The sequence below is a fragment of the Mustelus asterias genome, chromosome 2, assembly GCF_964213995.1.
Source record: "Mustelus asterias chromosome 2, sMusAst1.hap1.1, whole genome shotgun sequence".
NCBI classification, from domain to species: Eukaryota; Metazoa; Chordata; class Chondrichthyes; order Carcharhiniformes; family Triakidae; genus Mustelus; species Mustelus asterias.
This window is the reverse complement of record NC_135802.1, coordinates 68522162-68546147: the sequence shown is the minus strand read 5'-3', so window position 1 is coordinate 68546147 and position 23986 is coordinate 68522162. Positions and strand designations below refer to the sequence as shown.

Below are 23986 nucleotides of genomic sequence, written 5' to 3'. Positions count from 1 at the left end.
AGGGAAGGGGGGTCCGCTGCCACTCTGCCTGAGATCATTGGGGGGAAGAGGGGCAGGGGGCCGTGATCGGTCTGGGTGACGGGTGGGTGGAGGGATAAGGGGTTCAGTAATGTTGTGGGGGAGGGGGCAACGTCTGGGGGCCAGGGGGAGGCATTATCCGGCCTTGGAGTGATGTGGTAGGGGAGCAGCATTCTGTCATTTTTTTTGTGAGCATGCGCAGTTGGAGGTGCTGATTGGATCTGCAGGGTTTTGGGCATGATAAGCCCCGCCCACAGGCTTGTGCAGCGCAATTCAGAATCGCTGATTTTTTTTCCGGCAGTGTGCATATGGGGGCACCGGAGAACGGGTCTAAAAGTCAGATCTGAAACACTTCCAGACTAAAGTCCGCCCAGCACTTAGAATCAAAATGGTAAAATCGGGCCCTAAAGGTCAATTTAGAATGGCCAATCCACCTGACCCGCACATCTTTGGACTATGGGAGGAAATCAGAGCACCTGGAGGAAACGCACGCAGACACGGGGAGAATGTGTAAACTCCACATAGACAGTGACCCGAGGCTGGAATTGAACCTGGGTTCCTGGCACTGTGAGGCAGCAGTGCTAGCCACTGTGCCACCCCAAATTAGTATCCAAAGATGTCCCGAGATGTCAAGGTTAAAATCACTGCCAGTCCTCATGCTGTAACAAACATATGGGGTAATGGTGAAATCAGTGCTTTTGTCGGAGAATATGGATCCTACCAGATGTTTATCTTCTTCCCTTTGAGCCTTTGCATTTTTCCCAATGCTTTTGCCTGTAACTCCACAGATTTTGTTGGGGATATTGAAGAGCGTTGCTGCTTAACTCTTGGGAATCTCATGGATTATCCCTCTGAAGCAAGACAGGGATAGACCAGTGCAGCAACAATATCGGTTGGATGCGATAATGAATCTCTTGGAGACATGCCTTCAATATGTCTGAGGTAGAACAGGAGTCCTGTTTGGATGGTGGGTGATGTCATAAGTTTCAGTACATTTTCATCATCGCCAGCGAGGTAAGTAGCTGAAGGAACACTGTGATCACACTGGCAATAGTAAGTCTGTGAATAATTGTGAAGGTAACTAAAATATTTAGATTTTAGTAAAAACAAGAGCAAATGCATTTGAACCCAAACATGCCCTGCCATTCTTTATCTTGCACAATTTGAATTTTAATTCTAATACTTGACCTGACTCCCTCTCCTGCAAGTGGGAACATCTTCACTACATTTACCCTATCAAAACCCTTTCATAATCTTAAAGACTTTTAAAACATTCCCTCCTGTTAATTCACCGAACCGAACAAATTTCCTCCTCCTGAAATATCAGCAAAAGAATGCAAGGTATTTTAAAATTCATTTATGGGATGTGGGCATCACTGACTAGGCCAGCTTTTATTGCCCATCCCTAATTGCTCTTGAGAAGATGGTGGCGAACTGCCTTCTTGAACTGCTGAGGTCCATGTGTTGTAGGTACACCCATAGTGCTATTGGGGAGAGAGTTCCAGGAATTTGAACCAGTGACAGTAAAGGAACAGCAATATATTTCCAGGTCAGGATGCTGAGTGACTTGGAGGGCAACTTCCAGGTGGTAGTGTTCCCATATATCTGCTGCTCCTGTCCTTCTCAATGGTAGTGGTCATGGGTTTGAAAGGTGCTGCCTAAGGTGAGTTCCTGCAGTGCATCTTGTAGATGGCACACATTGCTGCCGCTGTTTGTCGGTGGTGGTGGGAGTGAATGTTCGTGGATGGGCTGTCAAATCAAGTGGGCTGCTTTGTCCTGGATGGTACAAAGCTTCTTGAGTGTTTTGGAGTTGCACTCATCCAGGAAAGTAGAGAGCATTTCAATAACACTCCTGACTTGTACCTTGAAGATGGTGGACAGGCTTTGGGGGGTCAGGATTCCTGGTCTCTGACATTTTTCAAACAGCAGAGCAGTCAATCTATTGAGTGCTGTAGTCACTGAGGTTAGCTTAGTCTAATTGTGATTCAGACCAGGGACATTCAGGTCTGTATAGTTCAGTGATATACACCAGGCAATTTGAGTTCTTTCAATCTGTTGGAGGGAATGATTGAATTGAGTCTTCTGAGACTGAATAGAACTTTAACAAAATTGGCTTTATTCAACATGCATGAGGGAGAACCATACTCAGGGTTGTAATTACAGTTTGATCCTGAACTACTCTACCTATTATAGGTGCTTACGTATTGTTACACGTTTTCACATTACAAAGTGCCTTATTTCAATTAGGTCATCATATTACTTTAAATTTGTTAAAGTTCTGTTTTGATCATATTATGCTGATCTATTGTCCTGTGTGCTTCATCTTTAATCATTTTCTGAACATATCCTGTCTACCTGTTTGCAATATCAAAGCACTGTAGTTATTAAGCTGATATCAATGGTGTGTAGTTGTCCCCATTTCCCTGATACTTGATTAGTTTTCCAGATAAACAATGACTCCTCTAGACATTGTGGAACCTCGATAAGTGGTATTGATTCTTTTATTGTTGCTGTAACTTCAGAAAGATCGCACCTGGGGTATGACTGTTTAGTGCTGTCTGGTTGTAGTTATTTGTAATTTGTTGCGTGTCTGCCTGCAATGAGTAAAGATACTACAGTCAGGCTCTCTGTTTAACCCTTTCCATTCTTTCCTCTCCTGCTGCAGTCCATGCTCCCTGGGTTGCCCTACTTCATAACCCATGTGGTCCACTGAGATACTCCAACATCTCCTGAATCTGGGAATATATGCCCATAAAAGGCTCTGAAACAGCAGCTTCTGAAAATTAACAGTTATTCACTGACACTTTTGTGTCTCAAGGTATTTGATGTCCTTATTTTTTTTACTCGTTTATGAGCCTATAATTTCACATTGAAAATGAAAACAGTACACAAGATCCTGACAGACAGAGACTCCAATCTCTTTAAAACAGAAAGAAGTAAGCTTGGATTTCAACAGGACAATTATTCACACAGGTATGTTTTTACAAGTGAAGCACTGATCAATTTGTGTATTTCCTTTGCTTCGGCCTTCACATCCTGGTTGGGGATGGCAGAAAAAATGAAGCTGTGCCCAGGGCCCCACAAATTGTAAATCCATCACCGATGTTCTTTTCATAACTTAACGTTCCTATGTACTTTGTGTCATCAGCAAATTTTACAACCATCTGTTCAATCCCTTTATAAACACAGAAACACAGAAACCCTACAGTACAGAAATAGGCCATTTGGCCCATCGAGTCTGCACCGACCACAATCCCACCCAGGCCCTACCCCCACATCCCTACATATTTTACCCACTAATCCCTCTAATCTACGCATCCCAGGACACTAAGGGGCAATTTTGGCATGGCCAATCAACCTAACCAGCACATCTTTGGACTGTGGGAGGAAACCGGAGCACCCAGAGGAAACCCACACAGACACGAGGAGACTGTGCAAACTCCCAATCGAACCCAGGTCCCTGGAGCTGTGAAGCAGCAGTGCTAACCACTGTGCTACCGTGCCGCCAAGTCACTTCATCCAAGTCATTTGTATAAATTGTGAACAGTTGAGGTCCCAGCACTGACCTGTGTGGCACATTACATCTTGCCAACATGAGAAACATCCATTTATGTCTCCTCTCTGCTTCCTGTTAGCTAATCTTCTGTCCATGACAGTATGCTACCCCCTATAGCATGAGCTTTTACTTTCCGTAATAATCTTTAATGTTGCACTTTATAAATGCTCTCTGGAAATCCAAGTACAGTTGGTTCCCCTTTATCCACAGCACACGTTACTTCCTCAAAGAACTCCAATAATTTGGTTAAATGTGATTTCCCTTTCACAAAACCATGTTGACTCTGCCCGTTTACCTTAACTTATCCAACTGCTGTGCTACAACTTCATTAATAATAGCTCCTAACAAGTTCCCTTTGAGAGATATTAAGCTAACTGGCCTGTAGTTTCCCACTTTCTGTCTCCCTCCCTTTATGAATAATAGAGTTACATTTGAGATCTTCCAATCTAATGGGACTTTCCACAAATCTCGGGAGTTTTGGAAAATTAAAGCCAATGCTTCAACTACGTTACCAGGTACTTCTTTTAAGACCCTAGCATGAAATCCATCATGACCCAGACTCTTGTTAGCCCACAGCCCCAACAATTTAAACCCTGTACTACTTCTCTATCACTGTAATTTTCCCGAGTACTTCCATTCCTTCCATTTCCTGATTTACAGCTGCTTCTGGGATCTTACTTATATTCTCTATAATGAAGACTGATACAAAGTTCCTGTTTAATTCATCTGTCATATCCTTGTTTTCCTTTGTCAGTTCTCCAGACTTGCTTTCTACGGTACTGATGTTCACTTTGTTAACTCTTTTCTTTTTTAAATATTTATAAAAACTTAAAGCTGTCTGTGTTTACATTTCTGGCTAGCTTTCTCTCATACTCTAATTTTTCCCTCTTCATTAATCTTTTCCCCTGTTGACATTAGTTATTTTAATTTTCTCAGTCTTCTAAGCCCCAGATTCTCCTTTATTTCTGCTGTGTAATTTGTGTGTTCCAAGATCCCTGCCATTTCCTTATTCCTCATGATAATTTCTCCTACCCCCCGCTTCTAAAGGATGAAAATTTACTTTTGCTGCTTGGTTTCTTTATCTATACTTGTAAATGTGCTTACAATATGTTTTTATATGTATTTACTCTCTTAATCCACTTTTTATCTTTTCATCAGCGTTTTGATGCCCCACTGCTGTCTTTTCAAATGCTCCCAATTATCAGGAACGCTACTATTCTTTGCAGCATTGTAAGCCTCTTATTTTACTAAATACTATTCTTGACCACAGAATCACAGAACTATTGCGATGAGAAGGGAGGCCATTTGGCCCATTGGCTGGAACTCTACCACCTCGCCTGCCACAGAATTGGCTCGGGCAAGAGTCTGACAACGGAAGTCTCCGTTGACCTTGGGTGGGAATTTCCAGTCTCGCCCGTGCGAGGCCGTAAAATCTCACCTATTGTGTCTGCATGATGCTGCCAAACAGAGGCTGACAGGTTTCCACCATTGACAGTGCCACCGAGAGCAATAGCTGCTCACTGTTGGATCTCTGGAGAAAGGGAGGTAATTACAGGATGGGACTTGTGAGGAGGAAGCTGCTAGTGGGGAGTTTGAGGAGGGGTCAGTGGACAGGTTATAGGTGTGGCTCTCAAAGGACATGCTCCTAACTGAAGCCAGGTCCCTCTATCAGGAGGGACCCCTCTACTTGGCTCCAAGCAAACCCAACAGGCTCCTTAAGTTGGTGCAGGGAGATATGTAACCCACTCATGCCCGAGATTGAGTTGTTAACATGATATTACACTGGCTGACCAATTAACGGCCTTCCAGCATGAAACACACTCCGCGAAAGGCTGAATGCTGCGAGGAGGGCAGCAGCAGGGCAGGCGTTGAGGAAACGGAGCACGTGGACTAGTGCTTCTAAAGTGCTCCCTCAGGAGGATAGCCAGAGTTGTCTGAGGGAGCTGCTGACTTGTAAAAGAATAAGCATCAGTGGAAAACCTGTGCCATAAGTGTTTGAGCAACACAATCATACACAGACCTCAATCTCCAGGCACATTTGTTAATTTTATTTGAGCCCTAACTTTCATTCCGTCCTGGATCAAGGGTGCAGCTAAAATGTAAATGTTGTCTTGCTGACTCACCAACTAGAAAGACAGGCAGGCAATGCAAAATCCCAATCAATTGCTGTTTAATTAATTTAAACTGGCTTCATGATTGTTGGTCGGCGCACTTCCGACTTGTGCCCATACCTCCTACCAAAATATTGCGCGAGGCATGTACCTGCCATCCTCTGGCATGATTTTATGTGCTTCTGGGTTGGGTGGGCACTGCCTGAGCAATGTAAAATTATGACCAGTATCTCTCCTGATATGATGTCGATGTCAGAGTACACACCTTGGATGCAATCAATGATTGACCCATAACTTCCAGCTTCGTCGTAGGAGGCTGCATTTGTTATGAGGTTGAAAAGTTTAGCTTTTAATTATGAGAGCAAAATTCTGGCTTTGTTCTATTCTGATTATTCTGATATCGGCAAGGTTCCTCTGTAGCTTTAGTTTTTAGGATCCTCCTTCAAGTGGCTGAAAACCTCCACTACAGTATGGAATACTGAGTTTACTTGCGTCATACAAAATCCTGTTTCCCAGATGCAGAAGGAGCAGCAATATGGCTAGTTAGTGATTCCTAGCACAGTTCTCCATTCTGCCTCCCTTTTGCTCAGAGCAATAGTTAACTGTTGAAACTTGGCTTGCATATATCCCAATGTGACTGTTCATTTTATATTGCTCTTCGCTGAATACTTTATAGCAATCTCTTTTGCACATGTGACCTGATGCTTTATACATTAATGTTTCCAGTATTATCAAAATAACTGATCTCTGAAATTTAATGTCCCCAAAAAATTTGCAGTACCGTTTAGCTGCCGGCCATCATTTCTTCACAAGGGAGGTACCAGATCACATGGCCAAGCAGGTAAACTAATTCCATATACAATGTGAACAAGAGACATTTGTGCAACATTCTGTGGTGAACTCATGGCAGTGGCCAAATAGCACGTGAAGTTTAAATCCCTTGCTAATTTGCTAACTAGCAGTTGTGAGTCCAGGAAATGCTGAAAGTTGACATATGTGCATAGATTGCAAAAATGTTCTGAGGGAAAAATACATTTAGACTTCACCACATCACTTAAACTGACTCATTTTTTTCCTTTAATAATTCTACATTTCTTCGATCATATTTGAATCAGATAGAACTTGATTAAGTGAGTCTTCTGCAGATTGTATTTCCCACTTCCCTTATAGGAGGTGTTTCTTTACAATTCTACAAATAATATAAAAATTGATACAAGTCAATCCTCCACCAACCAGATAATTCCTGCGCTAAAAGGACATTTCATTTTTCCTCTGAGTGTTCTGTGGAAAATCACAAGGGCAAAGTTATTCGGAACAACAAGACTAAATTAGACCATTTTATCAGGAAGCACTTCATCATACAATGGATCGTGGAAGTCTGGAAATCTCTCCCTTAAAAAGCTGTTGAGGCTAGTTCATTATAAATTTCAAAACTGAGATATATAAAGTGGAGTGTTAGGTTTTGTTTGTGGTCCCCAGCCCCCAGTCAAAGGGATGGCACCTCTCTAGTCCAGTAGCGCCATTGGGAGCACTAGCCATTGCTGGAACTGCATCCAGTCCCCAGTGCAGATTAGCACTGGAGCCAGACACTCAGGTAAGTTGGGGGGATATTGCCGGGGCTATGCTGGCACGCCCCATGAGGGGTCAGTGAGGAGAGTGGTTTGCAAGGGTGGATAGGCCATGGGTCAAAGGAAGCAGGTGGCCTATAAAGGAGATATCTCCCCTTTCCTACCTCCAGCACATGCAGTGAAAGCTGACAGGCTTCATACTTGGTACTGGTCTTCAGCAGCAGTGGGAAAAACTGTGATGGGGGCAGGAAGAGACCCTTAGGTGGCTATTGATTGGCCTCTCAAAGTCCTCAAGTAGCCCACAGACAGGTGAGCAGCCTGTTCCTCCCTTCACTGCACATGAAATTAAGGCTGGAATGAAAGCGAGCAGGTAGATACTGAGAACAGCACCCATGTCATCGTGCCGAATTTTACTCCCTTTTGCCTTCCTGCCAACTCACCCTCGGGAAAGCATAAAATTCAGACCCTATTTTTTTGTTCGGTAAAGGTCTTAAGGGATATCAGAAGAGATGATGTTAAGGTACAGATCAGCCATGATCTAACTGAGCAGGCCTGAGTGGTTAAATGGTCTGTTTCTTTTTCAATTTTCCGCTCAAGTACAGCCTATGATTTTCACCCAGTAAAATGGATCATGCTTTCTGAGAGTGCTGCTCCTTATTAGAAGAGGGTGATTACAGGATCAGCATTTGTACACATTTCATGCAAACATAATTCATTGTGTTTTATGTACTTTGGGACTCTTTCCTTGTTTAGGGCTCTGAATGGGAATAGGGCTGGTCAAAAAGAAAAGAGAGGCGTACGTTAGGTCCAAGCAGCTAAAAACGGAGGGAGCTCTGGAGGAGTACAATGAAAGTAGGAAAGTACTCAAACGGGGAATTAGAAGAGCAAAAAGGGGTCACGAAATGTTCTTGGCAGACAGGATTAAGGAGAATCCCAAGGCATTTTATTCATACGTTAGGAACAAAAGGGTTGTTAGGGAAAAAATCGGACCTCTCAGGGACAAAAGTGGGGACTTATGCTTGGAGCCCAAAGAAGTAGGGGAGATCCTAAATGAATACTTTGCGTCGGTATTCACAAAGGAGAGGGATGTGTTGACTGGGAGTGTCTCTGAGGGGAATGTTGAACCGTTGGAGAAAATCTCCATTACAAAGGAGGAAGTGTTAGGTTTGTTAGAGAATATAAAGACTGACAAATCCCCAGGGCCTGATGGAATCTATCCAAGGCTGCTCAGGGAGACGAGAGGTGAAATCGTTGGGCCTCTGACGCAAATCTTTGTCTCGTCACTGGACGCAGGTGAGGTCCCAGAGGATTGGAGGATAGCCAATGTGGTCCCGTTATTTAAGAAGGGTAGGAAGGATAACCCGGGTAATTATAGGCCGGTGAGCTTGACGTCCGTGGTGGGGAAGTTGTTGGAGAAGATTCTTAGAGATAGGATGTATGCGCATTTAGAAAGGAATAAACTCATTAACGATAGTCAGCATGGTTTTGTGAGAGGGAGGTCATGCCTCACTAACCTGGTGGTGTTTTTTGAAGAAGTGACCAAAATGGTTGACGAAGGAAGGGCCGTGGATGTTGTCTATATGGACTTTAGTAAAGCGTTTGACAAAGTCCCTCATGGTAGGCTAGTGAAAAAGGTTGGATCTCATGGGATAAAGGGGGAGGTGGCTAGATGGGTGGAGAACTGGCTTGGTCATAGAAGACAGAGGGTGGTAGTGGAAGGGTCTTTTTCCGGCTGGAGGCCTGTGACTAGTGGTGTACCGCAGGGCTCTGTATTGGGACCTCTGCTGTTTGTGATTTATATAAATGATCTGGAAGAAGGAGTAACTGGGGTGATCAGTAAGTTTGCGGACGACACAAAACTGGCAGGACTTGCAGATAGTGAGGAACATTGTCAGAGGCTACAGAAGGATATAGATAGGCTGGAAATTTGGGCAAGGAAATGGCAGATGGAGTTCAATCCTGATAAATGCGAAGTGATGCATTTTGGTGGGAATAATGTAGGGAGGAGCTACACGATAAATGGAAGAACCATAAAGGGTGTAGAGACGCAGAGGGACCTGGGTGTGCAAGTCCACAGATCTTTGAAGGTGACGTCACAGGTGGAGAAGGTGGTGAAGAAGGCATATGGCATGCTTGCCTTTATAGGACGGGGCATAGAGTATAAAAGTTGGGGTCTGATGTTGCAGATGTATAGAACGTTGGTTCGGCCGCATTTGGAATACTGCGTCCAGTTCTGGTCGCCACACTACCAGAAGGACGTGGAGGCTTTGGAGAGAGTACAGAGGAGGTTTACCAGGATGTTGCCTGGTATGGAGGGGCTTGGTTATGAGGAGAGATTGGGGAAACTGGGGTTGTTCTCCTTGGAAAGACGGAGGATGAGGGGAGACTTAATAGAGGTGTATAAAATTATGAAAGGCATAGATAGGGTGAACGGTGGGAAGCTTTTCCCCGGGTCGGTGGTGACGTTCACGAGGGGTCATAGGTTCAAGGTGAAGGGGGGGAGGTTTAACACAGATATCAGAAGGACATATTTCACACAGAGGGTCGTGGGGGCCTGGAATGTGTTGCCGGGCAAGGTGGTGGAGGCGGACACACTGGGAACGTTTAAGACTTATCTAGACAGCTATATGAACGGAGTGGGAATGGAAGGATACAAAAGAGTGGTCTAGTTTGGACCAGGGAGCGGCGCGGGCTAATTGTTCCTTGTTTCTCGTTTCAAGGCTTCATTCTATGATCATCTTGCTGGTGCCAGTACAGAGCGAGACTGCGGATAGTTGGGAACCTGTCTCGGGGGCAGGGAATTCATATGGTGTTCGTGGAAGTGGAAATGACTAGGGTTGGGAAGCATTTTCCGATCAGGGCCAGTGTGATCTCCTGGACTCGTTTCGATCGCCTCAGGGGGTCGGAGAGGAATTTCCCAGATTTTTTTTCCCCCATATTGGCCCTGGGGTTTTCACTCTGGGTTTTCGCCTCTCCCTGGAGATCACATGGTCTGGAATGGGGGGGTGGGGGTGAGTTCATAGGTTGTAATGAACAAAGCATCGTAGCTGTGAGGGACAGCTCGGTGGATAGGATATTAGGATGTAGATAGGCTGGAAAATTGGGCGGGGATCCTGGATTCAGGATTCAATCCTGGACTGGGGAGCGGCGCGGACTTGGAGGGCCGAAGGGCCTGTTCCTGTGCTGTATTGTTCTTTGTTCTTTGTTCTTTATTTGATCATGGCCTTGGTCAAGACGCAGCAGAAGTGATTTTTGTAGAATTTCAGGCTGGACTTCAAGATAATTTAAAGTTTAAAGTTTATTTATTAGTCACAAGTAGATTTACATTAACACTGCAATGAAGTTACTGTGAAAATCCCTTAGTTGTCATACTCCGGTGCCTCTTCGGATACACTGAGGGAGAATTTAGCATGCCCAATGCACTTAACCAGCATGTCTTTCAGACTATGGGAAGAAACTGGAGCACCCAAAGGAAACCCATGCAGACATGGGGAGAATGTGCAGACTCCGCACAGTCAGTTACGCAAGCTGGAAAACGAACCCGGGTCCCTGGCGCAGTGAAGCCAAATGGCCAAATAGGAAAGACCATTCTATTTCTCGTGAACCAAGATGATAAATGGATGGGCCTGATGAAGTGCTGGTGGGCAACTTAACCTTACCAGCCTGCTGGAAACAGCTCCTGGTACCAGGTTACAGAGTGGCACTGGAACATCTTTGGAAGCAGGGTATCTGATCAATGACTAAAAGCAGTTGCCAGTTATTTTGCTCAGCTGCACAATATTATAGAAATACTTGGAAGAAATGTACAAAGTGCTGTCATTTACCTTTTATAATAATACTAATAGAAAATATGTTTGCGTCGTTTTGCAGAAAGAAGTGGTGACACTGGCAATTGGAAAAACGTATGTAGATCATAACACTATATTTTCCTGTGCCGAGTATGAGTACCACTGAAGCATTCAACATTTAAAATTGTTGATTTGATTAAAGTTTTAAATATTGTTGAGAATTTTAGACTGAGAAAAAATGGCTGTGCTTTAGTGCATAGTGAGATCAGTAAATATTGCTCTGTCATGCTGGCATTTCTAAATTCCACCCTGGGTCTCTTTCATTACCAAAGGGGAACAAGCTACAGCTCTGATTTAACAGGAAGTGCAGCTCAAAATAGCTCTCCATAAACTGTACCAATGAAGCTGCCAGGAAATGTGGACATTTAATATATCACAGCCACTGAGACAGAAAAGAAACTTTCCAACTAGGGAAAAAAAAAGTTCAGATTAAAATCATTGCTTTCCTTTAACAGGAAACAGGTTCAATGGAATTTATACAGCCCTTGTACCAGTTAAATTGCTACAAGGACCTTTGTTCAGGGTGGTCGGTCTCTAGGTAATTTGCTGACTTAGTCCAGGAAAGAAGTACAGCAGATTGGGCAACTGGACCACATATTAATGCTAGGAAGAACTTTTCTAGATGAAATTGATAAAATAACATGCTAATCTGAAAAGATCTGAGGACATATGCTAGGCTGCAGTGCAGCATTGAGCAAGAGCAGCATTGTTAAAAGTGCTATCTTTTGATTGTGCTATTACCCCAAAGTCCAGTCTGTCTTCTCAGATAGATGTAAAAGATTCCATGGCATCCAATCCAATTTGTGCTTATACACTCTGCGTATAACACCAACTTCAGGTGCGTTGTTGGGGAAATAGGATGAGTGACAAGCTCACATGCCTATTGTGGGTAAAAACTCAAGTTATTTGACGCCCAAGGCCTCATCACCAAATTTTACATCAGCTCCTACCTGAAACTGGTGGAAATTATGTGATAGCTAACGTGTTTGGAAAGGCTACATTTAATGATGTTGCATGAACCAGAATGCAAAACTCTGGGTGGCACGGTGGCACAGTGGTTAGCACTGCTCTCTCACAGCGCCAGGGGCTCGGGTTCAATTCCCGGTTCGCCATCTGTGTGGAGTTTGCACGTTCTCCCTGTGTCTGTGTGGGTTTCCTCCGGGTGCTCCGGTTTCCTTCCACATCTGAAAGACGTGTTGGTTAGGTGCATTGACCTGAATAGGTGCCGGAGTGTAGTGACTCAGGGAATTTCACAGTAACTTCATTGCAGTGTTAATGTAAGCCACACTTGTGACTAATAAATAAACTTTACTTATCTTGTTAATGCCAGCAATTCGAGGGGTAACCTAATGAACTCACTAAGGCTACTTAGGTAGCACCTTCCAAGCCCACGACCGCTGTCATCTAGAAGAACAAGGGCTGCAGATAAATGGAAACATCACAAATTGGAAGTTCCCCTCCAAGGCAATCATCATCCTGACTTGGAAATATACTGCCGGTCCTTCTCTGTCACTGGGTCAAAATTGTGGAGCTCTCTTTGTAACAACACCACATAAACTGTCACAGTTTGTGTTCATTGTCATGATTGTCCCTTTAAGGGCAACAGAGCAGAAAGGGGTCACCAGCTTGAGGGACTGAGAGTGGATAATCACCGTAGGAGGCGAAGTTTAGAAGACATGTTGGGACAGGGGCAGCCGGTGGGCTGCTGGCCTCTGTACAATTTTTTCTTATCAATAAATACCTTTCATGTTCCTGACAAAATCTGAGTGCCCCTCATTACATTGATGACGAGGATAAAATGCCTTATAAGGACATAGCCACTGGCCCGACACCTGTGAGTATCCTGTTTGAAGCAAAGTCGGAAGAAAAGAAGTACTCACCTAAATGGCTGTCTTTGGGTGAATAGACTCAGTGAGGTGTTGAGATATTGCCAGACACTGAGGGGTGGATATTGAACAAGCCTCAGTTGGCTGGCGGAGCCAAAGGTTTAGAAATATATAGGAAACAAATGAAGAGAAAATAATCCTCAGAAGCAAGAGTTGTGACTTTGCGTTTAAGGAAAAATGGAACTTAAGAAAGAAAAGGCAGTTGCTGCAGAATTTGAAGAGAGAAAGCAAAAAGAACACAGAGTGATGTTGGTGAAAAGGGAAAAATACCCCAAGGAGCTGCAGGACCTGCCTCAGGATCACAGGAAACTGATGAGGCTGAGTACCAGGCTCCTGATTCAAGCAGAGCCTGCGGTGGGTCCAGGTAATGGTCCCTGCACTGAGGGACTGCAGGCAGTGAGGCTCCAAGGTTTTGGCAAGAAGAGAAGTCTCCAACTTGTTTCAAACAAAAAGTTTAAAAGTTTTTTTAAAAAATGGCTCCGAATGCAACCTGCTGGGTCTCCCATTGAAATTGACAAGGGAAACCGGCACATTGGGGAGAGAAGGGAAAACAGACTCTCCGTGCAGACAAAGGGAAAAGAAAATCTGCAGAATTCACTAGAAGGGCTTTCTGCCAATAAAATAGAAGTTTTAAAAGTTTTAAAAAAGGTTCAAAAAGGAGCAGCCAGGATTTGCACCAAGACTTCTAAAGTGCAGGAAAAACACAGAACCAGCAGCTGCTGATAGCTAAAACAAAGAGGTATTGCATTTAAAGCGGTAATACATCTAATGCAGCAACCGCAAGAAAGAAAACATATGGCCTTGGAGAGGAACATTGGAGAAGATCCCAGAAAGAGGGTAACTCGCAACAAAGTCCATTAGCAACAAAGAACACAAGGAAAGGGAAATGCAAGACCTCAGAGAAGGAAATGAAGACCTAAAGGGAGAGGCAACAGAAAGACCCCAGGAAGAGCACTCTGAAAGACACCAGAAGGGCTTTGAAACAGCCCAGAAAGAGGGGACCGAAAGACCCAGAAAAAGGCACCGAAAGACACTAAACGACCAAATGAAGAGCAGCGAGAGAATTCCAGAATAGCAACAAGTCAATGCTTCACCAGAGACAGACTTGACTTACAGTGAAGCGAAAAAGTGTTTGACTGAAGTTAAGGCAAGTAGAAATGAAGATTCCATTTGTGAAATGTATATGTCCAGTAAAAGCATGGTGGATTTCCCATGGAACAAATGCAGAACTTCAAAAGAAACTCGGAACTATTGAACATACAGAGGAATTGGCAAAAGGAATTAAAGTTCTAGAGAAGACATTAAAACAACAAGATGAAATGACTGACAGCAAACTTGAAAAAAAGAGTTGCAAAGCTTTACAAATTAAGTTAAGAAGAAGAAGGACTTAATAAGGCAATAGAAAATAAGCTGAATTTCATTTAATAAAATCAGAAAATAAGAACAAGTCCAGTGAAGAATTGAATCAGGAGGATAAGATCTCAAAGAAGGGAAGCTGGACAGTGAGAAATTAACCGAGGGGGTAAAACATTGAAATTGACAGCAAAATCAGCAATTCAAATGGAGAAAGAAACTGAGATTACGTGCTAGAACAAGATAGCTGAAATGATCACACGAATGGAAAAGGACAACAGCCATTATGATAAAATGGTCGCTGAAAAAGATGCTGAATTGAAATGCTGGAAAGAAACGTCATCACATGACCTAAGTACCAGAAGCAGAACACTACGACCATTCCATCACACGTGACAGACCAAGATTTTGAAAGAACTGTCAAGAGATAAGACGTTTTATTGTGATGATATGTGCCTGCGTGCATTATAATGTGAGGTGCTCGGCAGAGCAACGGTCAACATGGGACCGGAGAGTGGCCCACAGAGTGATTGATGAATGTAGTCACATAGTCAGAGAACAGTCTAGGACAGGATTTGGTAAGCAGCAAGCCTGTATGAAAGAGCTCCATGCAAGACTATATTTGGAACGATACATAGTTAAAGCTTACCAATAAAAGTGTTTATGTTTAAAAATATACAAGCCCCAAGATCTCATCAATGATCCATCATCACTGCAACAATAAAAATAAAAACCCTTATTAAATTACGTGGTGCCATAATATGAAACTTTGGGAATGTTTCAAGTTAGACCCCTGGAATTGTTGACTCTGGACTGGACTCCTGACACACCAGTAGACATAGGAAGACAGATCATTCATAAACATGTGGATCATTGGAGGAGGAGAGAGGCATTCCAGCAGTCATTTTTGCCATCAAGAAACGTTTTTGAACTTTTAAGCACTGGAGTATCTGATCGACCTGCTATAGACATAACTGATGTCTCTGTGGCAGGGTGAGCTGTGAAGAGGATGCAGAGATGCTTCAACGTGATTTGGACAGGCTGAGTGAGTGAGCATGTGCATGGCAGATGCAGTATAATGTGGATAAATGGTCGCAAAAATAGGAAGTGTGATTATGATTTGAATTGGTATAAATTGAGAGAAGTGGATACTCAGCGAGACCTTGGTGTCCTCATGCATCAGTCACTGAAAGTAAGCGTGCAGGTATAGTGGGCAGTAAAGAAGGGAAATTATATGTTGGCCTTCATAGCGAGAGGGTTTGAATATAGAAACACAGAAACATAGAAAAACTACAGCACAAACAGGCCCTTCGGCCCACAAGTTGAGCCGAACACGTCCCTACCTTCTAGACCTACCTATAACCCTCCATCCTATTAAGCTCCATGAATATAGGGATAGGGATGTTTTCCTGAAATTGTCCCGGGTGTTGGTGAGGTCATACCTGGAGTATTGTGTGTAGTTTTGGTGTCCTTATCTGAGGAAGGAAGTCCTTGCTATAGAGGGAGAGCAGAGAAGGTTTACCAGGCTGATTCCTGAGATGGCAGGTCTGTCATATGAGAAGAGACTAAGTCAATTAGGATTATATTCATTAGCAGCATAGTTTGAGGATAACTTTTTAGGGCTGAGGTGAGGAGAAATTTCTCCACCCAGAGAGTGGTGAATCTGTAGAATTCACTACCACAGAAAACATTGTGTCATTTCAAGAAGGATTTAGCTCTTGGGGCTGAAGGGATCAAGGATTATGGGGAGATGGCCAGATCAGAGTATCGAATTTGATGATCAGCAATGATTATAATGAATGGCGAAGCAAGCTCCAAGGGCCGAATGGCCTACACCTGCTTCTATTTTCTATGTATGTTTCTATGTATGGAACCATCCAACAGAAGGCATTTAAATTGCTAACTTTGGATGGTTCTGCCAGTTTTACCCTGATAGTTATTCTGAGAGTAAGAAGGCATGGTAGCTCAGTGGTTAACACTGCTGCCTCACAGCACCAGGGACCCAGGTTCGATTCCCGGCTTGGGTCACTGACTGTGTGGAGTTTGCACATTCTCCCCGCATCTGCGTGGGTTTCCTCCGGGTGCTCTGGTTTCCTCCCACAGTCCAAAGGTGTGAAGGTTAGGTGGATTAGCCATGCTAAATTGCCCCTTAGTGTCAGGGGGACTAGTTAGGGTAAATGCATGGGGTTATGGGATAGGGTCTGGGTGGAATTGTGGTCGGTGCAGACATGATGGGCTGAATGGCCTCCTTCTGCACTGTAGGGATTCTATGATCACTTGTAACTCCAGAGTAACTATTTAAACACCCAGACCCAACCTTGCACAGGACACTCCGCACACACATAATGCCCAGGGGACCCACCTCAGCACTCCCACCCATGATCCAATAACCGCCCCTCCCCCCTCCTGGTCTGACCTGACTTGAACTTCTCCTGTGGTGTGACCACACCCCATCTCCCCCACATCTAACCCAACCTGCGCCCCACTCTCCGGTCTATCACCCTCTCTGACACAGCCCCAACCCCCTCCGCCCGATTTTCCCCCTCAGGCCTGGCCTCCCCCTTCTCATCTGACCTCCCCTATGGTCTGACCAACCCTCTCCAGTTTGACCAGCAGCTCCTCTCCAAATTTGACACGACCTTCAACCCTCCCCCATCCTCCCTGTCTGACAACAACCCCCCTCACTCCATCTCCATCTCCCCACGCTCCCCCCCCCACCCCTGAATGAGGGAGGTTGAGCAAGACAGGGGGTTTGCAATTACAGCGAGATTAAGTCCATCAAGAGTGGCAATCTGTCAGAGATTACCACTCTGAGGAAATTATGGGTCGACTCTAATAAAGACTGAAGTCTGGTAATTGAGCTATTTGCTCATTTGATTTTGTGGCTTTTTGAAATGCAGACAAGGTGGAGGCCACCCAATGTGTACGCCCCCTCATTCAATAACTCTATATCATCATGTTTGAGCTTTGGGTTTGGTTATCAAATATGCCTTTATAGCAAAGGTTAAGTAAGTATTTTGCATCTGTAAATGGCTTCTGTGTGCAAATATGAATAGGTTCAACTGAAGAATAATTTTTGCATTTGGCCTTATTCCAGTTCTGGTGGTTTAAGATGCTTTCCACAGATTGTCATGGAAACTCCCGTAGGGAATTTCTGTGCAATAATGCATTTTTAAAAAAATGTTTGCACACACTACTCAAGACCATAGACAGAATTTTAATCAACTCTAAACCCATTCACCCACACAGAGTTAAAGTCGGGCCCCATTCATTCAAATCCTACCACGACAGATTGAGAATTTGAATTCAGTTTACAATGAAAGATTGGAACTAAAAAGGCTGTTAGCAGTAAAAGCAATGACGAAGCTGTTAGGTTGTCATTAAAAAATCAATTGGTTCACTCATGTCCTTCAGGGAAGAAGGACATGAGTTCTTGCCCCACAACTCCAGACTCACACCATTGTGACTAATGGTTAGCTGCCCTCTGAGGTAGTCCACATAGCTGCTCAGTCGCATTTAACAATGACAACAGTTCAAGATGAAGACCTACCAACTTCATCTTCTCAGGATAACTAGGGATAGACCGTTTTCTGCCAGTCTGCCAATCTCAGGAATGAATACAGAAAACGTATCGGGGATCTTATGCCAGCATGCAGCAAAAGCTTAATTCCATAATTTCACTGAAGGGGAGTGTACTCATTATTTTATTACCTCTGGACTTAAGTCATCTGTATGAAAAGAATTTAAGAGTTATTGTGCAAGGATCACTCAAGGTTCAACGTGGAGATGCATAGCCAAAGAAAACAGGGTATTGAGTTATATTAATAAAACCATTCAGTACAAATCAAAAGATATCATTCTGTCCTTATGCAGGTCTTTTGGTTAAACTGCATCTGGAGCATTGGGTCTAGTTTTGGGTCTCTTCACATGATGGGTGATAACATGACCGTACAAAAACTTTAGAAGAGAACCACAAGCTGAATGAATCTTAATTATTTTTGTTCTAGGCTTAAAGCAGCATAGGCTTGTCGGCATTCTGATAGAAGCATATAAAACAGTAAAAGGGCAGAATTCCTCATCAATAGGTAGATTATTCCAGTTTGCCAAATGGGAGAGGACCAGGGATAATGCACTTAAATTATGCAGGAGTAGGAATAGACTGGGTTTTCTGCATTCTTGTTTTCCCATAGAATAGTGGTCGGCTGGAATATGTTTCTGGTTTGTGTGGCATATGCTGATTCTCTGAACACCTTCAAAAAAGAGCTGGACCATCTTTTGGTTGGGGCTGAGATCACATCTTACAAAAGGTAAGTGATTTAACAGTTAACATAAATATGGTCAATGTGGTGTCCTGGACTAGCAATTAAGTAAGAGTTTTAACAACTCCAGGTTAAAGTCCAACAGGTTTATTTGGTAGCAAATGCCATTAGCTTTCGGAGCACTGCTCCTTCGTCAGATGGAGTGGAAATCTGGCAATTAAGGTCAGAGTAGGCAAAAATCTTAAAAGGGCTGAATTAAAGGCTCTTTTTCTCAATGCTCACTGTATTTTTAACAAACTGGATAAATTAATAGCACAAATGAAAAATAATGATCATGATATGATAACCATTACAACAACATGGTTGCCAGGTGTCCAAGGTTGGAAACTGGACATTCAAGGGAATTTGACATTTTGGCAGGAAAGGCAAATAAGGTTTTGGTGGAGATAAGACATGGTAAGGGAAAAATTTACTGGGAGTAGTTTATTGGCTCCTTAACAGTAATGTAGTTCAATGTAGTTCAGAGATGTGTCAATAAATAATGAGGGACTGTAAGAAAGGTATTGCAATAACCATGGATTATTTGTCCAATTCACATTGATTGGACGAAACAGATTGATGCAGATAGCCTGGAAGATGAGTTCATAGAGTGTATTTTTTAGAAAGTTGTTCATGGGGTATGGCCCCATGACTTGCCTGGGCTTGCAAAATCTCACTAACTGTCCCTGGCTGGAGACAATATACATCTCTTTAACCTGTGCTTAACTCTCTCTCCACTCACATTTAAGACTTGATTACCCGTAAAGACTCGCATTCCAACCATTATCTTGTAAATTGAGTTTGTATCGATATATGCCCTGTTTGTGAACAGAACTCCCACTCACCTGATGAAGGGACAGTGCTCCAAAAGCTTGTGGCTTGTGCTACCAAATAAACCTGTTGGACTTTAACCTGGTGTTGTGAGACTTCTTACTGTGCTTACCCCAGTCCAAGGCCGGCATCTCCACATCTTCAGTAGCTGGGCCAGCATTTGTTACCCATTCCTAATTGCCCTTAAACTGAATGGCTTGTTTGAACACGGGTCCCCAGAACATTACCCTGGGTCTCTGGATTACTAGTCCAGTGACAATACCACTGCACCATTACCTCCCCTGTACTTAGGACAGTTTCTGAGAACAACATATTCTGGAACCAACCAGGAACTAACTTATTTTGGACCTGGTAAAGTGCAACGGGACAGGATTAATTAAAAGCCCTATCGGATCACTTATGCAAGAATGATAATAACATGAGAGAATTTCACCCTCAGTTTGAGAGTGAGAAACATGGGTCGATTACTAGTATCTTACACTCAAATAAAGGCATTTACAGGGGTATGAAGACAGATTTAGCTAAAGGCACTGGGTAAATTGGATAGAAGTTAGGATGGAAAAGACGCAGTGGCAAAGAAAGAAGGTGAGACTGATGAATTTATAATGGAAAACAAAGAAATGGCAGAGGCTTTGAACAAGTATTTTAGTTGTGATCTTCACTGTAGAAGGCACAAAAGTATCCAAGAATAGTAGAAAAGCTAGAGGGCAAAAATGGGGAGAAATTTAAACCAATCACGATCACTAGAGAAAAAGTACTAGGAAAATTAATGGGAGTAAAGGCTAATTAGTCCACTGGACTTGAAGGCCTGGATCCTAGAAACTAAAGGAAGTGGCCGCAGAGATGGTCCATGCATTGTTTGTAAGCTTTCAAAATTCCCTAGATTCTGGAAAGATCCCAGGAGAGTGGAAAACTGTAAATGTAGCATCTCTGTTCAAGAAAGGAGGGAGCAGAAAACAAGAAGCTATGGGAAGGATGGACTGCGCAACCCACCACGTGTTTTGTGGCGGTGGGGGTGGCCCGTCATTGACCCGCAGTGGAATCTTTTCTTGCAGGGGTACGCTGCCGGTGGAATGGGAAAACCCTGTGAATGGCCAGAATGTTCCAGCCAATTGGCATATTAATCTAACATCTGACATTGGGAAAATGCTGGAATCCATTATTAAGGAGTACATTAAAAAAATTAAAATATAATCAGGTAGAGTCAACATGGTTTTGTGAAAGGAGAATCACTTTGGAAAAGTTTATTAGCATTCTTTGAGGATGCAGTAATCAGGGTGGATAAAGGGGAACCAATAGATGTAGGGCCCGATTTTACCATTGCGTCGCGCCCGAAAACAGGCGCGAAAACATGGTAAAGTTGGGTATGAGGCCATTAATGTAATCCGCGCCTGCGTCCGTGCAGATTGCCACTTTACCGAAACCCGGGAATGGCGGCGATTCGATTCGTGCCCAAAACGGGCGCAATGGCAATTTAAATACAGTTGCATGCATTTAAATTGAATTAGTAGTAACAGGGAGGTGGAGGAGCAGATAGGGAAACAGATCCTGGAGAGATGCAATAATAGCAGAGTTGTTGTGATGGGAGACTTTAATTTCCCAAACATAGATTGGAATATCCCTAGGGTAAGGGGATTGGATAGGGAGGAATTCGTTAGGTGTGTTCAGGAGGGTTTCCTGACACAACATGTGGACAAGCCTGCAAGAGGAGAGGCTGTACTTGATCTGATACTGACCAATGAACCTGGACAGGTGTCAGATCTCTCAGTGGGAGAGCATCTTGGGGATAGCGATCATAACTCTATCTCCTTTATGCTTGCATTGGAAAAAGAGAGGATCAGGCAAGCTAGGAAAGCGTTTATATGGAGTAAGGGGAAATATGAAGACATAGGCAGCAAATTAGAGGAGTAAATTTGAAGGAGGTATTCTCGGGGAAATGTACTGAAGAGAGGTGGCAGTTTTTCAAGGAATGTCTGTCTAGAGTTCTAGAGGACAATGTTCCGAGCAGACAGGGAGGAGTTGGTAGGTTAAAGGAACCGTGGTGCACGAAAGCTGTGTGGGACCTAGTTGAGAAGAAAAGGAAAGCGTACAAAAGGTTCAGAGAGCTTGGCGAAGATAGGAATCTAGATGATTATACGGCTTGTAGGAAGGGACTAAAGAAGGAAATTAGGAGAGCCAGAAGGGGTCACGAGAAGGCCTTGGCAGGTAGGATTAAGGAAAACCCTAAGGCGTTCTATAAATATGTGAAGAGTAAAAGGATGAGACGTGAAGGAATAGGGCCTATAAAAGGTGAAGGTGGGAGAGTCTGTACGGAACCAGTAGAAATGGCAGAGGTGCTTAATGAGTATTTTGCCTCGGTTTTCACAGAGGAGAAGGACCTGGGTGGATGTACTACGGGATTGCGGTGGACTGAAAAGATTGAGTATGTGGACTTTAAGAAAGAGGTTGTGCTGGAATCTTTGAATGGCATCAAGATAGATAAGTCGCCGGGTCCGGATGGGATGTACCCCAGGTTACTGTGGGAGGTGAGGGAAGAGATTGCAGAGCCTCTGGCGATGATCTTTGCGTCGTCGATGGAGACGGGAGAAATGCCGGAGTATTGGAGGATTGCGGATGTGGTTCCTATTTTCAAGAAGGGGAATAGGGATAGCCCAGGAAATTACCAACCGGTGAGTCTAACCTCAGGGGTTGGTAAGCTGATGGAGAAGATCCTGAGGGACAAAATTTATGAGCATTTGGAGAGGTTTAGTATGCTCAAGACTACTCAGCATGGCTTTGTCAAAGGCAAATCGTGCCTTACGAGCCTGGTGGAGTTCTTCGAAAATGTGACTAAACACATTGACGAAGGGAAAGCGGTAGATGTGGTTTATATGAAATTTAGCAAGGCGTTCGATGAGGTCCCCCATGCAGGGCTTCTAGAAAAAGTGAGAGGGCATGGGATCCAAGGGGCTGCTGCCCTGTGGATCCAGAACTGGCTTGCCCGAAGGAGGCAGAGAGTGTGTATAGATGGGTCTTTTTCTAAATGGAGGTCGGTCACCAATAGTGTGCCCCAGGGATCTGTTCTGAACCCTTGCTGTTTGTCATTTTCATAAATGACCTGGGTGAGGAAGTGGAGGGATGGGTTGGTAAGTTTGCCGACGACACGATGGTTGGTGGGGTTGTGGATAGTCTGGAGGGATGTCAGAAGTTACAGAGGGACATAGATAGGATGAAGCAGAGAAGTGGCAGATGGATGTCAACCCAGATAAATGCGTAGTGGTCCATTTTGGTAGGTCAAATGGGATGAAGGAGTACAATATAAAGGGAAAGACTCTTAGTACTGTAGAGGATCAGAAGGACCTTGGGGTCCGGGTCCATAGGACTCTAAAATTGGCCTCGCAGGTGGAGGAGGTGGTTAAGAAGGCGTATGGAATGTTGGCCTTTATCACAAGGGGGATAGAATATAAAAGCAGGGAGGTCTTGCTGCAACTGTACAAGGCACTGGTGAGGCCGCAACTGGAGTACTGTGTGCAGTTTTGGTCCCCTTATTTGCAAAAGGATATATTGGCCTTGGAGGGAGTGCAGAGAAGGTTCACCAGGTTGATACCGGAGATGAGGGGTGTAGCTTATGAGGAGAGATTGAACAGATTGGGTCTGTACTCGTTGGAGTTCAGAAGGATGAGGGGTGATCTTATAGAGACATATAAGATAATGAAGGGGCTGGATAGGGTAAAGGTGGAGAGATTCTTTCCACTTAGAAGGGAAACCAGAACTAGAGGGCACAGCCTCAAAATAAGGGGGGGCCGGTTCAGAACAGAGTTGAGGGGGAACTTCTTCTCTCAGAGGGTAGTGAATCTCTGGAATTCTCTGCCCATTGAAGTGGTGGAGGCTTCCTCGTTGAATATGTTTAAATCACGGGTAGATAGTTTTCTGATCGATAAGGGAATTAGGGGATATGGGGAGCAGGCGGGAAAGTGGAACTGATTCGCTTCAGATCAGCCATGATCTTGTTGAATGGCGGGGCAGGCTCGAAGGGCCAGATGGCCTACTCCTGCTCCTATTTCTTATGTTCTTATGATAATGATGCAGCTATATAAGACCCTCATCAGACCCCCCTTGGAGTACTGTGCTCAGTTCTGGTCGCCTCATTACAGGAAGGATGTGGAAAAGATTGAAAGGGTGCAGAGGAGATTTACAAGGATGTTGCCTGGATTGAGTGGCATGCCTTATGAGGATAGACTGAGGGAGCTCGGTCTTTTCTCCTTGGAGAGACATAGGATGAGAGGAGACCTAATAGAGGTATATAAGATGTTGAGAGGCATAGATCGGGTGGACTCTCAGAGGCTTTTTCCCAGGGTGGAAATGGCTGCTACGAGAGGACACAGGTTTAAGGTGCTGGGGGGTAGGTATAGGAGAAATGTTAGGGGGAAGTTTTTCACACAGAGGGTGGTTGGCGAGTGGAATCGGCTGCCGTCAGTGGTGGTTGAGGCAAACTCAATTGGGTCGTTTAAGAGACTCCTGGATGAGTACATGGGACT

At 44.0% G+C, this 23986-nt stretch overlaps 1 protein-coding gene across 1 annotated transcript in view; it reads right to left on the bottom strand.

Annotated features, from left to right (window-relative positions):
- Positions 1-575: 575 nt before the first annotated feature.
- Positions 576-23986, bottom strand: part of igfbp1a (insulin-like growth factor binding protein 1a) — a 1218336-nt gene continuing 1194925 nt past the window's right edge. The window contains exon 5 of the transcript XR_013500302.1: positions 576-599. The gene's annotated coding sequence lies outside the window, so the exon portion shown is untranslated. The remainder of the gene's footprint in view (positions 600-23986) is intronic.